Source organism: Myotis daubentonii, chromosome 9, assembly GCF_963259705.1.
Source record: "Myotis daubentonii chromosome 9, mMyoDau2.1, whole genome shotgun sequence".
Classification (NCBI taxonomy): Eukaryota; Metazoa; Chordata; class Mammalia; order Chiroptera; family Vespertilionidae; genus Myotis; species Myotis daubentonii.
Window position 1 is genome coordinate 7,183,703 of NC_081848.1, and position 13,150 is coordinate 7,196,852.

A 13,150-nucleotide genomic window follows, 5' to 3' on the forward strand; every position below is an offset into this window, starting at 1 on the left:
CCTCCTCCTGAAGGGCAGGCAGGGGCATGTTCTCTCTCTCTCTTTCTCTCTCTCTCTCTCTCTCTCTCTCTCACACACACACACACACACACACACACACACACACACACACACAAAGATGCCTGCCTTGTCCTCTGGGATGTGCCACCCATCCCACTCATGCCCAGCATTCCCCCAGGTCTGAGTGCCTGGGGCCTCCTTTGGAACGCAGGGCGGGTGGCAAGAACATTTCCGAGGGCTTCCCCACGGGAGGCCCACAGGCAGAATGCAAACAGGCAGGGAGCCACCCCCTCTCCCGCAGGTTCTGCTCCCAGGGGCCTCTCCAGGCCAGTGTTGGGGAGCACGGCCACAGGGAGGGCGGCTGCGGGCTTGGCCCCTGCCCCGCCCCTGCTCGCACACCATCTGGCGTGCAGGTCCCGGTCTCGCCTGCCCATCTCAGCACCTGCCAGAGCCGCCACCTATGTCCTCTGCCCTGCTCTCCATAGTATCACCCTGTTTATTTCCTTCTTTTATTAATTTTTTTTAAATCCTCACCCAAGGATATGTTTTTATTGATTTTTTTTCTTTTTAGAGAGAGGAAGGGAGAGAGGGAGGGAAACATAGATGTGAGAGAGAAACATCGATCAGTTGCCTCCCATGTGTGCCCCAGCCAGGGATGGAACCCACGACCTAGGTATGTGCCCTGGCTGGAATCGACGGCAGCCTTTGGTGTAGGGGACCGACGCTCCAACCAACTGGGCCTTATTTCCTCCTTAAGGCTCCTCAGGCTGCGACAGTGTCCCTACCTTGTCAACTCTCACCTGCTTCCCTGCTCCTCCCAAGTGGAAGGAAGGCAGGGCCTTGGTGGACTCCTCAACTGCACCCCCAGAGTACAGAAGAGGCCTGGCACCGGGTGGTCACTCGGTCCATGTTTCCTGATAAAGTTCCCCCCGCGTGCCTGGTGTCTCCAGAGCTCCCACCTGGGCCACGCCGGTCCTCCACCTGGGCACTCGCCAGCCCACCCACCCACCTCACTGTCTGCCTGGAGCCCGGCACGTACTGTTGGTTTAAGGGCCCTTGAAACATGGCCTCTTTGTGAGCCCTCCCCAGTCTCCCCGCATTAGGCAATCCCTTCTGGTGCCTCACCTCCCAGAACACTGCTGTCACCACTGCCTGTGGGCCCAGCAAGGGCAGGGGTTGAGTCAGTCATGCTCACATTCCCGAGCCTGGCAGATGCTAAGTAAATATTTACTCATGAACTTGGATTACCCCCTAGAGGCTCTCGGTGCCCAAGGCCCTGAGCTGCCTTCTATCCCCCCCTCCCCCTTCCTCTCAGAGGGAGCCCACCCGCAGGCGAAGGAAGCATCTCTCCATTCACCCAGGTTTGCCCACGGTTGTGTTTTTGGCAACTCCCCCAGGGCAGGCCTCTCCAGCCACCTCCTCCTTGTTAACACATCTTGGCTGCCTCTTCCTCTGGGAACCTTCCCCCGTGACCCCGTCACCGTTCCTCTCCCAGCACATCTGCCTGTAGTGGCGCCCGGGCTGCTCAGTGGCTGCTTACAAAGTGTGTTGCTTACGACTTCAGCACGTTGTGAGCCCTTTCTAGACGCCAGCCGCGTCTCGCACGCCCTGGGTCTGACTCCGAGACACAGTGCCCCCTGTCGTCGACCCACAGAGTCATGTGGTAACTTGGATATCATGGAGAGGAGCCAGTAGCTCCCCGCTGTGAGTGCCTGTGTGACTCTAACAGGACCCCCAGAGCACCCACCCCAGGCTGCACCCACGCTGCACACGGGGCAGTGGAGCGCTGGGCAGCCCAGCCCTGGGGGAGCACCTGCCCTGGCACCCTCCCCACCGGCCCACCACCTGCTTCTTTGCTTATGTTTCCCAGCCCGTTCCAGCTTCCTGGCCACACACTCCGGAGCCCTCCTTGGACGGGTGTTGACACAGCTCTGGATCTACCTACTGCTGGCGACTCCTGGTAGCGAACCCCTGATTTGATCCTAGCCTCCGGGAGGCAACCTCACCTGTCACTCAAGTGGTGGGACTGCAGATAGGGCTGGCCCACCCTCTACTACCATCACGCACACACACATGTGCACATGCCCACATATACACACAAGAATACACACAGATGTACACATGGGGTAGAATGTGATCAAGGGCAACTGTGTTTAGCGTGAAGGGCAGAAAGGTTCTGACACGTAGTCCATGCCCGCTTTGCTCAGGCATCAATAAATATTTGTTGAACGAATAAATGACTTGCTTTCCCATGTCCCACCCCCATCATCATCACTGCTCAGGCACTCTCTGCCCGCTTGGCACGCTGGCCCTTTTACCACGCCAAGTGACCTGTGGTTAGCAGTGCCCTCAGGAACAGCGGCCCAGCCTTTGTACCCAAGCATCCTCAGTTTTCTTTTCCTTCTTTTTTTTTGAATTCTCACTCAAGAACATGATTTTATTGATTTTAGAGAGTAAGGGGTTGGGGGCGGGAGAGAGAAACATCTATCAGTTGCCTCCCATACATGTCCTCACAGGGGATCGAGGATCGAACCAACAACCTAGGTATGTGCCCTGACTGGGAACTGAACACACAACCTTTTGGCTTCAGTTTTTCTTGAAGTTCACCAAACACAGCCTGTTATTTCCCCTCAGGGTCTCGGCACATGCTATTGGCAATTCCTGCCCTTCACCCCACCCACCCTATTCCTCTGCCAGGCTGAGTCTTGGTCCCCCTGAGAGTCACTCATCTGCTGCTCCTTCCACCAGAAAGTCTTTCCCAAGCTCCCCATCCATCCCAAACTGGTCTAGGTGGGCTGCATGGGACAAAAAAAAAAAAAAAAAAGGAAAACAACTTCTCTACCTCTGTTTAGAATTGCTTGTCACATACATATAAGCTCAGCCCAAACTTATACACACAGCATTGCACATGTAGTTATTTACCAAGTGCATTCACCAAACCTTGGGGACAGGTGTTATTATTTTCATTTCAGAGTGGGGTGCTGAGGCTCTGAGATATTATGGCCCCCCTAAAGGCACAGGAGCAGTTAGGCCAGAGAGCCAAGGATCAGCAGGGGTGAAGGCTGAGGGGCAAGCGAGCACAGACGCTGGGCAGCTCCAAACTGCCTAACATAGGGGATGATGGGGCTCCACTCCCTTCCCTCCATACAGCCCCGAGAAGCCTGCAAAACTAGGGGTGGCACAGCTCTATTTCTCTGGTCCAACTCTCTTCCCCAACTCTGAGCCATTTGTGGAATCCTATATAATAAAAGCCTAATATGCTAAGTGTCCAGTTGTCTGGTTGGCCGTTCAACCAATCAAAGTGTAATATGCTTATGATATGCTAAGGCCACTCAACCACTCACTATGACGTGCACTGACCACCGGGGGCAGACAGTTGACCGATCGACCAGTCTCTATGATGTACACTGACCACCAGAGGGCAGGCGCTCTGACTGGTAGGTTAGCTTGCTGCTGGGGTCCAGCTGATCAGGACTGAGTGAGACAGGCCAGACAGCCCTGGAGCCCTCCCTAGCTGGCCAGCCTTATGCACTGGTGGGGTCCCTCAGCCTGGCCTGCACCCTCTCACCATCCAGGCTGAGGGTCCTACCTTCTCCCCGCCCCCCCCCCCAGTGCATGAATTTTGTGCACCAGGCCTCTAGTATATTATAAACCCCTCTGTTTGAGGTAAACTTCCCTATTTACCTGGCAATCATCTACACTAATAAAAGACAAACATGCAAATTGACCGTACTTTCACTATGCCTTAAGCCACGTCCACCAGCCACTCAGAGTGACTACATGCAAATTAACCCAACCAAGATGGCGGCTGGCAGCACAGAGCTGGAGCAAGCAGGAGGCTTGGTTGCCCCAATGATGGAGGGAGCCAAGCTGCCACAGCTGGCTCTGAGCTCCACTCAAAGCAACAAAGTTTCAATTATAGAAGATAAATAAACCCCAGATACCTGCTTTCAGCCAGCCGTGGCCATGGAGCTAGAGCAAGCAGGAGGCTTGATTGCTCCAGTGATGGAGGAAGCCAAGCTTCTGGCAGCCAGCTGTAGCCTCCACAAAAGGCAACAAAATTTCAATTATAGAGGGTAAATAAATCCCAGAATTAAAAAAAAAGAAGAAGAAAGGGAGAGGCTGGGAGCTTCTGTCGCTAGCAAGCTTGGCCAACCTGAAAACGGCCCTCAGCCCCTCACCCAGACTGGCCAGGCACCCCAGTGGGGACCCCACACCCTAAAGGGGATGTGGCCAACCTGAAAACAGCCATCAGCCCCTCACCCAGGCTGGCCAGATACCCCAGCAGGACCCCCATCCTGATCTGGGACACCCTTCAGGGCAAACCAGCCAGCCCCCACCTGTGCACCAGGCCTCTATCCTATATAATAAAAGGGTAATATGCAAACTGACCCTAACAGCAGAATGACTAGGAATGACTGGTCACTATGACACACACTGACCACCAGGGGGCAGACGCTCAATGCAGGAGCTGCCCCCTGGTGGTCAGTGCACTCCCACAGGGGGAGCTCTGCTCAGCCATAAGCCAGGCTGATGGCTGCCAGTACAGTGGTGGTGGTGGGAGCCTCTCCTGCCTCCTCAGCAGTGCTAAAGATGTCTGACTGCAGCTTAGGCCTGCTCCCCGCTGGCAAGTGGACATCCCCCGAGGGCTGCCGGGCTGCCAGAGGGATGTCTGATTGCCATCTTAGGCCCAATCCCCTGGGGAGCAGGCCTAAGCCAGCAGGTGGTCATCCCTCAAGGGGTCCCAGACTGTGAGAGGACACAGGCCGGGCTGAGGGACTCTCCCGCCCCCGCCCGCCCCCCCCCCCCATCAGTGTACAAATTTTTGTGCACTGGGCCTCTAGTGTATAATAAGACTCTAAAAGCCTTTGCTGGTAAGGGTTCTAAATAAAACCAACTAAATACAGAGGAAATCAAATGAGGTGGCACAATGACAGCAGGAGTTCTGCCCTGGGCCTCCTGCTCCTTCTGCGTCTGCGGTCTCAGTCCCTCCTCTGGGCCACGAGGAAAAACGTTTGTCCAACCTCCTCCCACAGGAAGTTTCTCCCCCAGGGGCAGTGAGGAGACCCCACTGTACTCAGACCTGTGGAAGCTGGCCTCAAAGCCCCAGTGACCCCTGGGCCCGAGCAGGGTTCTGAGTAGCCCCAGGGCAAGGCAGCAGCCTGGAGCCACAGGGAGGAAGTGAGGCCTCCCCAGGGGCCACTCTTTCCAATGTCACACTTGAGCCCTGCAGACAGCCCCCTAACCACGTCTCCTGCTCAGCCCCCTTGTCTCCAGGAGAGGGAAGAGTGGCTTGGTCATGCTCATCACGTGTGATGTGTACATCGCTCCTGGCCATTCTTTGCCTTTCCCACAGGCTTCCAGAATAGCAGGCCACTGGTTTTATGGACGAAGAAACTGAGTCTCAGAGAAACACACCATGAAGCCGGTTGTTGACAAAGTGAGCCTAGACCTGCCGACCCTGTGGTCAGTACGCGTTCCAGCCGCAGGCCCCTTCCACAGGTGCTTCCGGTGTTCGCCCCTCTCCTTCTGCTAGGCCCCCGCTGGACACAACCCAGCAAGTGCAGGGGGGCAGAGGGAGTCCGCCTGGAAGCAGCCAAGCGAGACTACGGAGCAGCTCGGTGGCCTTTGCTGGCACCTCCAGTTTCTCCATTCCTCTCCCTCCCCGTCCGTCCCCCCTGCCCCCCCCCCCCCCCCAGCCGATCCACTCCACCTCCTCACTGCCTCAGATCCTCTTCTCACCTATACCTGATCTCAGCATGTGGGCTCCTTCCTCCTGAGCTATGAGGGAGGACTAGCACTGAAGGCTTCCTCTTTCCAGTTCTGTAGTTTAAAAGTCATAATCTTAAGCAAAAGGAATAGGACGTAATGGACAACTGCAGCCATCTTACCTAACTAGGAAGAGGGCTGTTTGGGGAGTGGAAGTGTCGGGGTGGACCTTCCTGGTGCCCTGACATCACACAAGGTAAGTAAATTCTGTTCCGCCTGCGGGCAGGAGTAGTCTCAAGTGTACCCCCACCTGGTGTGATCCCAGAAAGATCCCACAAGTGTGGAGCCACCTGGAGGTTGGACGCCTGCCATGACCCACCAGTTGGCCGCCGGGCCTGGTTTACATCACGTGGGCTCACACCGAGGCCTTCTGGGTAGACTTTTGTGACAGTTCCCTTCTGGCTCCCAGGCCGTCTCTGGCCATCTATTCCTGGTGCCTCCTGTGGTCCCCACAGATCTCATGTCTCACTTTTCCTACTTCTTCTTCGTGGGGCCACGCCGGCTTTCTTCCTTCTGAGTCTCCATTTCCACATGAGCCTCACAGAAAATGCGTGATGCAGAGAGGTCAACGAGCGTCAGGAATCCATGGCGATCCAACTCCAACAACACACCGACCTCCTCCCCCAAGCACTGGAGACAGGCAAACACCCCGGCATGTTCTCCGGCCGTTTCCCAGCTCCGAACGGGTCTTGTCCGTAGTCGGCGGCAATGATCTCCTCCAAAGACTGGCAGGCTGAGAGCCGCTGGTAAATGGCGGCCCGGAGCCAACGCCCATCGGGGCATTTCTTCCCCATCCCCTGCTTTAGGACAGGGCCATTCTAAACCAGCAGGACCAAAGCTGGCCTCTGGGGCCATACTTTCCCAGGCTCTACTCTCTCCACCGCCTTGGGGAGGCTGCAGGGAGCAGACCCCCGGGCATGTCACTCCAGGATTAGGACGCTGGCCTGCAGAGCAGCCTCAGCACCGCTTTGCACAGTCCCCAGCACTGGGAGGGGAGAGTTAGCAGGAGAGCCTGTTGGGGAGGGTGGCGTTTAGAGGGCCAGCTTTGTCCTGCCAACTGCCAGAGAAGGAAGCTGGCCACATTCCTGCCGACACGGTTTCCCGATCCCAAGCACTTTTCCCTGAAGTGCGCGGTGGCCCGCGAGGCCACCTATAACGCTCCGAAGATCGTCAGCAAATATTTCTTGAGAACCAGCTGTCTTTCAGGAAACTTGCTCGGCAGTGCGGGGGCTGCGGGGGAAATGTAGGGCCTGCTCAGTGTGTGTGGCCTCCCCCTCCTGTCTTGCCTTCTCTCCAGCCAGGGAGAAACCGGGTTGACACGAAATATCCGTGGTGTTGGGACCCTGGCAAGGGGCTTCCCAGGTAAACAGCAAGACAGCGAGGGGAGGAGCTGGTGGGCCCAGGGGTCCGGCCCAGCTGCCGGCTCTGCCCGCTCCTTTGGTCCTGGGGTCTGCTGCCTCACGGTGGCCCGTGTTTGGGGTGTATCTGTACAGTCTGGTGGCAGACAAATTGAGGTTGACATCAAGAGTTTAAGAAAATGTGATAGCAGAACATTTTAGTGGGACATTCTAGCTATTGGGTTGTATTCTCCTGTGAAAATCATGGAAACACACCCATTATTTGGTTTTTACGGTCCAGCTGCCTAGCACTAGTTTCCCTGGAGGCGAATCTGAGAGCCACCCCATCGCAGTGAGCCATGGGGGCGGGGGGGGGGGCACCCTGACTTTGGACCAAGGCTTCCTACACTTGCTGGCGCCCCTGCAGCTTCTTTTGCTGGGGACAGGGGAGACTGCCTGCCCAGGACCTTCAGAGACCACGGCTCTTAACTCTCTGGCAGGAGACAATCTTGACCTTGGAGACCTCAGGCACATTGAGGGGGTCCCCCGTGCACCCACCATCAGGTGTCTCTGAACCCTTCCTGCCAGGCAGCTCAGCACCCCCGAGTCAGCCGTCTGGCCACCCCCACCCCACCCCAAACCCACCTCAGGGTGGAGGGAGACCAGCATCTGATTTAAGAGTGACGTCGTCCAGGAATTCATCACCCAAGGGACTCTGGCCCGACTCCAAGCGGCCCAGGTAAGCTGTGGATCAGAGCCCACCTGACGGAGGGCAGGCGCCATGGATTCCCGAGGAGAGAGCAAGCAGTCTGGTTCCCCGGGCCCTTCTTCTCCATGGCCGCAGGCTCAGCCATGCCCCAGCCCTTCCCGATGGCCGCAGGCTCAGCCATGCCCCAGCCCTTCCCGAAGGCCGCAGGCTCAGCCATGCCCCGGCCTCAGACACTCGGGTGAAGACCAGCCAAGGAAAGACGCTCCCTGAGCCCTCCTGCCCTCAGCCGGCCATGCACCTCCGCCACAGGGCCTCCTCCCACCCCCGCCCCAGCTCCCTCCCAGCAGCAGTCACCAGCCTCTGCCCCACCCCCGCCCCAGCTTCTCAGGGGCATTGCCTTGTCTAGAATGGTTTCTGGTTTCTTCTGCTCCACTGCACTGCATCCCCCCGCTACGGTGGTCTCGCAAATATTTAGAAAGCAGCCTAATTTTTATTTATTTTTAAAAAACATGGAAGAAGCCTTTAATTATACTCTGATTGCTCACATACAGTATAAAATATTTACTCCGCTAAATAAATACGACATTATTGCAAATGGAGCTACCCCCCCTGCCCCCCCAGCCCCCCATATGCCCCCCCTTAGCCTGGGGCTCCTGAGAGTCTGTGCCAGATCCCCCAGCACAGACATGCCCTGGGGGCTGAGACAGTCAGAGGTTCCAGGAGCCACTCTGGCTGCTTCTGGTCCTGAAATAGCCCCAAAGAGAGGCTGTAAAGCCAGTGGGAAAAGGTGGGAGGTTAGCAGCTCCTTCCTCAGCCCAGCCCTGGAGCAAGCAGAGGGGAGTGGGGCAGGGCGGGGGAGGGGGGGTGGGGGGAGGGGAGGGAGGGTAGAAGAGGAGGGGAACCCAGGGAGGCTGCTGAGACCAGAGCCCTAGCCTCCGCCTTCACCCAGCTTTGGGTAAGAGGAGTTGGGGTGAGCAGAGTTTCTGGCTTAGGCAGTTTGGGGGCCAGACCAATCACCCCAGGAAAGGAGACTCTGGTCACGTTTAGCCCAATAGCCAGCCACCTCAGGGGACCCAGGCGGTGGGGATGTCACCCCTAAACATGTTTAAAGGCCTGTGTCCCTGTGATGGAGACACAGGGGCAATGAGCCTTGTCCTGATAAAACAGGGCAGGGGGAATCCGCGGAAAGGCGGACTGTGGGCCAGGCAGTGTCCCCTCTCCCCTCAGAAACCTGCCCCCATACTTTCAAATCCTGTGGAGGAGTTTCACACTAGAGCAACACTGGGGGGACCTACAGGATATGGGGGCTTGGAGAGGGGAGCCCTGGCGGCTGAATTACCCAGCTCCCCAAGGACCTTCTCTTGGTATGTCTGGATCAGCACCCTAGCTCTTACCCCTGAGCGTGGGTGATCCCATCTGAGTCCTGAATCTCATTGCACGGTGCTAGTCAAGCCCTTCTCTCCCGTGTTAGGCCCATTTGGATTCAGCCACAGCCCTGAAGACAGGAGAGGTGGGAGGGAAGCCCTATCTGTGCCGCTATGCACGTTACCGCCATGGGGTGGCAGCAGAGAGCCACACCACTTGGGCAGCAATAGACACTGGGAAGCCAGCTCCACAGCCCTATGGAGCCTGGAACAGGGGGAGCTGGGACCCCGTGAGGCAGGCCCTCCCTCAGTGGGTGGGCAGTACTCTACACGGAGTATTTGGCCAAGTCATTCTTGTCAATTACTACCCATGTAGCAAAGTAAACGGCAATCAGACCCGGGCCTGCGGCTGACAGGCAGTGACAGACTGGCCGAGCTGGACGATGGAGCCAGGGACGGGGCCACCTGGGGCAGCAGGAAGGCACTGTCAGGATGGCGAGGTGCAGAGGGAGCAGGCCGCTGCCTCCAGCACCCACATGTCCACGGGGGGAGGAGACCCGGCCTTGGGGCCCAGCGGGAAGCTGGCCATCGGCTGCCAGCACGGGCACCCCCTCCAGCATCTCCTCAGCAGGCGGCCAGGAACACCTGCCTCTCCTGGTGGCAGAGGGAGGCTGGCACACGGGGTAGGATCTGCGGGCGGAGAGGTGAGCTCAGTGATGCCGAGGTGGTCCCAAGTCACACTGCAGGACAGGCACGTGGAGCGGCCCCACACCGGCCAGATAGACTGCCCCCGTGCAGAATTGCTGCCCCGGCTGGTTCATGGCCCAAGGGAAGGGCAGGGAGGTGGCACACTGCACGGGCTGCCTGTCTGGACTCCTGCATCGCAGTGTCTCCCAGCCTCGGCGCCTGGCTCAACCCTGGGCATACCCGGTACAGCCTCCCACCCACAAAGTCCATGCAAAACAGCGCGAAGGTCATGAATGCCACACGGGCAGAGTGGGTGGCCCGGAGGGACCGACAGCCCTTCTGCTGGCTCGGCTGGGCCCAGAGCTGTCTCCTGGGCCACAAACAGCGCGGCTGCCACGCCAGTGAGGACGGTGAGGTCAAATGGGCACTCTTCCTGGGGGCCCAGGCAGGGGCCAGGGCGCCGGCGTCCCAGTCAGTGGCAGGCAGGCGGCAGCCCACGCAGCCCCCAAGGCTGGTCATGAAAGCACAGGCGAGAAGGCCTGGCGACAGTGATCTGGGTCCCGGAAGAGGTCAGAGAGCAGGGCCTGCGGAGGAGGGACGCACACCTGGCCGCAGGCGTCCAGCAGCCCCACGCCCAGGGCCGGCAGCGCCCACGCAGCGGGACTGAGACCAGGCCCAGCCCTGGACAGATGCCCGCAAGAATGGCAAGTAGTGTGAGCCAGAGGCTGGGGCCCTTGGGCAGGGGCAGGGGCAGGGAACCAACCTCCTTGGGAAGGACGGAAATGACCGTGATACTCTCACAGGGAGGACCGCTCCTGTCCTGGGCACCGAGCTGAGTACTCAGGGACTCTGATTTACTCCTCACAGCTGGGATCACTAATGCCCCTTTTTCAGACGGGGAAACCGAGGCATGGAGCAACTGATGAGTGACACTCGTGTCCAGGCACAGGGCTAGGAGGGCTGCAGGCAGGGCCGCGACAGGCGGTCGGACCCAGAGCCTCTCGTCCTGGCAGAGCCCCTTCCTCCTGGGAGTCGCCCGAGGCTGCCACTTCCTCTGCGGCTTTCGCAGGATTCATCTGCAGCCGAGCCCGGCCCTGACCCCCAGGTGAGCAGGGGCCCTGGAGGGGAGAGCCTGACCCTGCCGCCCAGGAGCTAGTGTGCAGCTGCCGGGTTCAGCCGACGGACAGACCCCATTCTCTTCTCGGTGGCGCAGATGCCCGCAGGCCTGCTGCAAGCGTGAGAGGTGATAGAGAGAAGTTAGAAAGGGCCAGCGAAAGGGAGGGCCATTCCTACGCTGTCTCCTAGGAGCCAGTCACGATGCCGGGCCGGGGGTACAGTGGGGACCAGGGCATGTCCCTGTACCCTTTTCTTCCTCTTAGGACCCGCTCAGCCCAGGGTCACCCCTGTCCCCAGCAGACAGCCACCTCTCCCTCCAAGCGGCTCTCTGGGCAGAGGCACTGCTGCCCTATGCCCAGGTGGCATGCATCTGGACCAGGAGGAGGTGGTGACCCACCCAGCACCATGGTCATGACCTTCTCTTCTACTCCCCCTTCCAGCAGCAGGGGTGGCACGTAGGTGATCCTGCAGCCAGACACACCTCCAGGCCGAAGCTCAGCAGGTTGACCAGCAGGAGCTGGGCTCCCGATGCCACAGAATGTGGCTCCCCCACACTCTCTGGACCGTGGTGGGCCAGGCGGGTAGGACTCCGACCCGGTCACTCACTCCAGAACTGCCTCATCCCTGCCCCACGCCAGACACCAGGCCTCTCCTGGCTGCCACAGACTGCCGAGGACTCAGCCGGGAGCCCATTCCTGCCAGCCCGCCATGCAGGCTAGCTTCTCAGCCCAGGCTGAACGCCTGCTGCCGGGGAGGGCCTGGGTGGGGACATGTCACTCAGATCCTGGCTGCGGCAAGTGGCTGTCACTGGGGCCAGCACGGTCGACTTGGCTTCCCCCTGCCCTCATGTGCGTCAGCTGGCAGATTTTAAATCTCCAGGTTAAAAAATAAATAAATATATATTTCTATCGATTTCAAAGAGAGAAAGGGAGAGGGAGAGAGAGATAGAAACATCAATGATGAGAGAGAATCATTGATCAGCTGCCCCCTACTGGGGATTGAGCCTGCAACCCAGGGCATGTGCCCTGACTGGGAATTGAACCATGACCTCCTGGTTCATTGGTGGACGCTCAACCACTGAGCCACACAGGCCAGGCGCTTAGTTGGCTTTTAATCTTCAGCGTTTTTGAACTACACCCTACCCCCACCCAACACACGATCCTAGAATCTGCCCTAACAACTGGATGTGGACAATATGTACTAAAGTCAGGAAGACAAGAACAGTTTTAGCTGCGGGGTGAGGAGGATGAGACGATGAGAAACAGTGGTTTCGTTTTGAGCATGTTGGGAGGGAGCCTGAGAGATCTGACTCAGACACAAGTCTGGAACTCACAGGAGCTCTGAGCCGAGCTACAGATGCTGTGCGCCGAGTGTGCAGGAAACGCTTGTTCTCTAACCAAACTCAATTTCTGCTTTAAGTCCCATTCAAACGGGCGGGGCATCAAATCTCCACCGCTTAGTCTAACTTCACCAGGAGGCCGGGCAGGAGCAGGCTGGAGGGCGGCCCACCTGGTGCCAGGCATGGGGGCTGGCATTTGCCCCGGCTGCTGGCACCTGCTGAGATTACACTGTGTGATCTGGTTAATTGTATAATTGCTGCTTAGCAAGTGTTGGGACATCCCCTTGACTCAACCTCCGTGCCTGTATCTCTCTCTCTGCCCTAGTTCCACGCTTCCCCCGGGAGCAAAGGAACCCCTCTCCACCGCACTCGCGGCGCTGCCCCGGCCGGCGCTGCGTGATGGTAAGGACAGGCTGCGTCTCACACTTCCTGCCCGTTCTCAGGGAGGCACACAGGCTTCCTCTGTTTCTTAGCAACCACTGAAGCATGGGCGGTCCCAGTGCCTACACTGTATGCAGCAACACCCATCCACGCCTGTCTGCACCCATCGTGCAAGAAGGGATTCCCCACGCAGGCGCCGGAGGAGAAGGAGGAAAAAATGAACAGGCTTGTTTCGGGGGCAGAGGAGAGAAATAAAAACAAAGCTTAATTCACGCGTGTCCCATGGGTGAGCGGGAAGGAGCAGCAACAATTGTGGAAAACATATGGAGCAAACCGCTCCCTCCATTCATTTTCCTCAGTAGGTTAATTTTTTAAAATATTCAAAACATTTATTATGGTTTTCATGTTTTGAAAATGTACATTTGTAAGAGTGTGGGAGATTACTTCA

The 13,150-nt window shown here is 58.0% G+C and overlaps 1 pseudogene; it reads right to left on the reverse strand.

The window, feature by feature from the left end:
- Positions 1–9,292: 9,292 nt before the first annotated feature.
- Positions 9,293–12,505, reverse strand: LOC132241637 (solute carrier family 45 member 3-like; annotated as a pseudogene).
- Between the last annotated feature and the right edge of the window lie 645 nt (positions 12,506–13,150).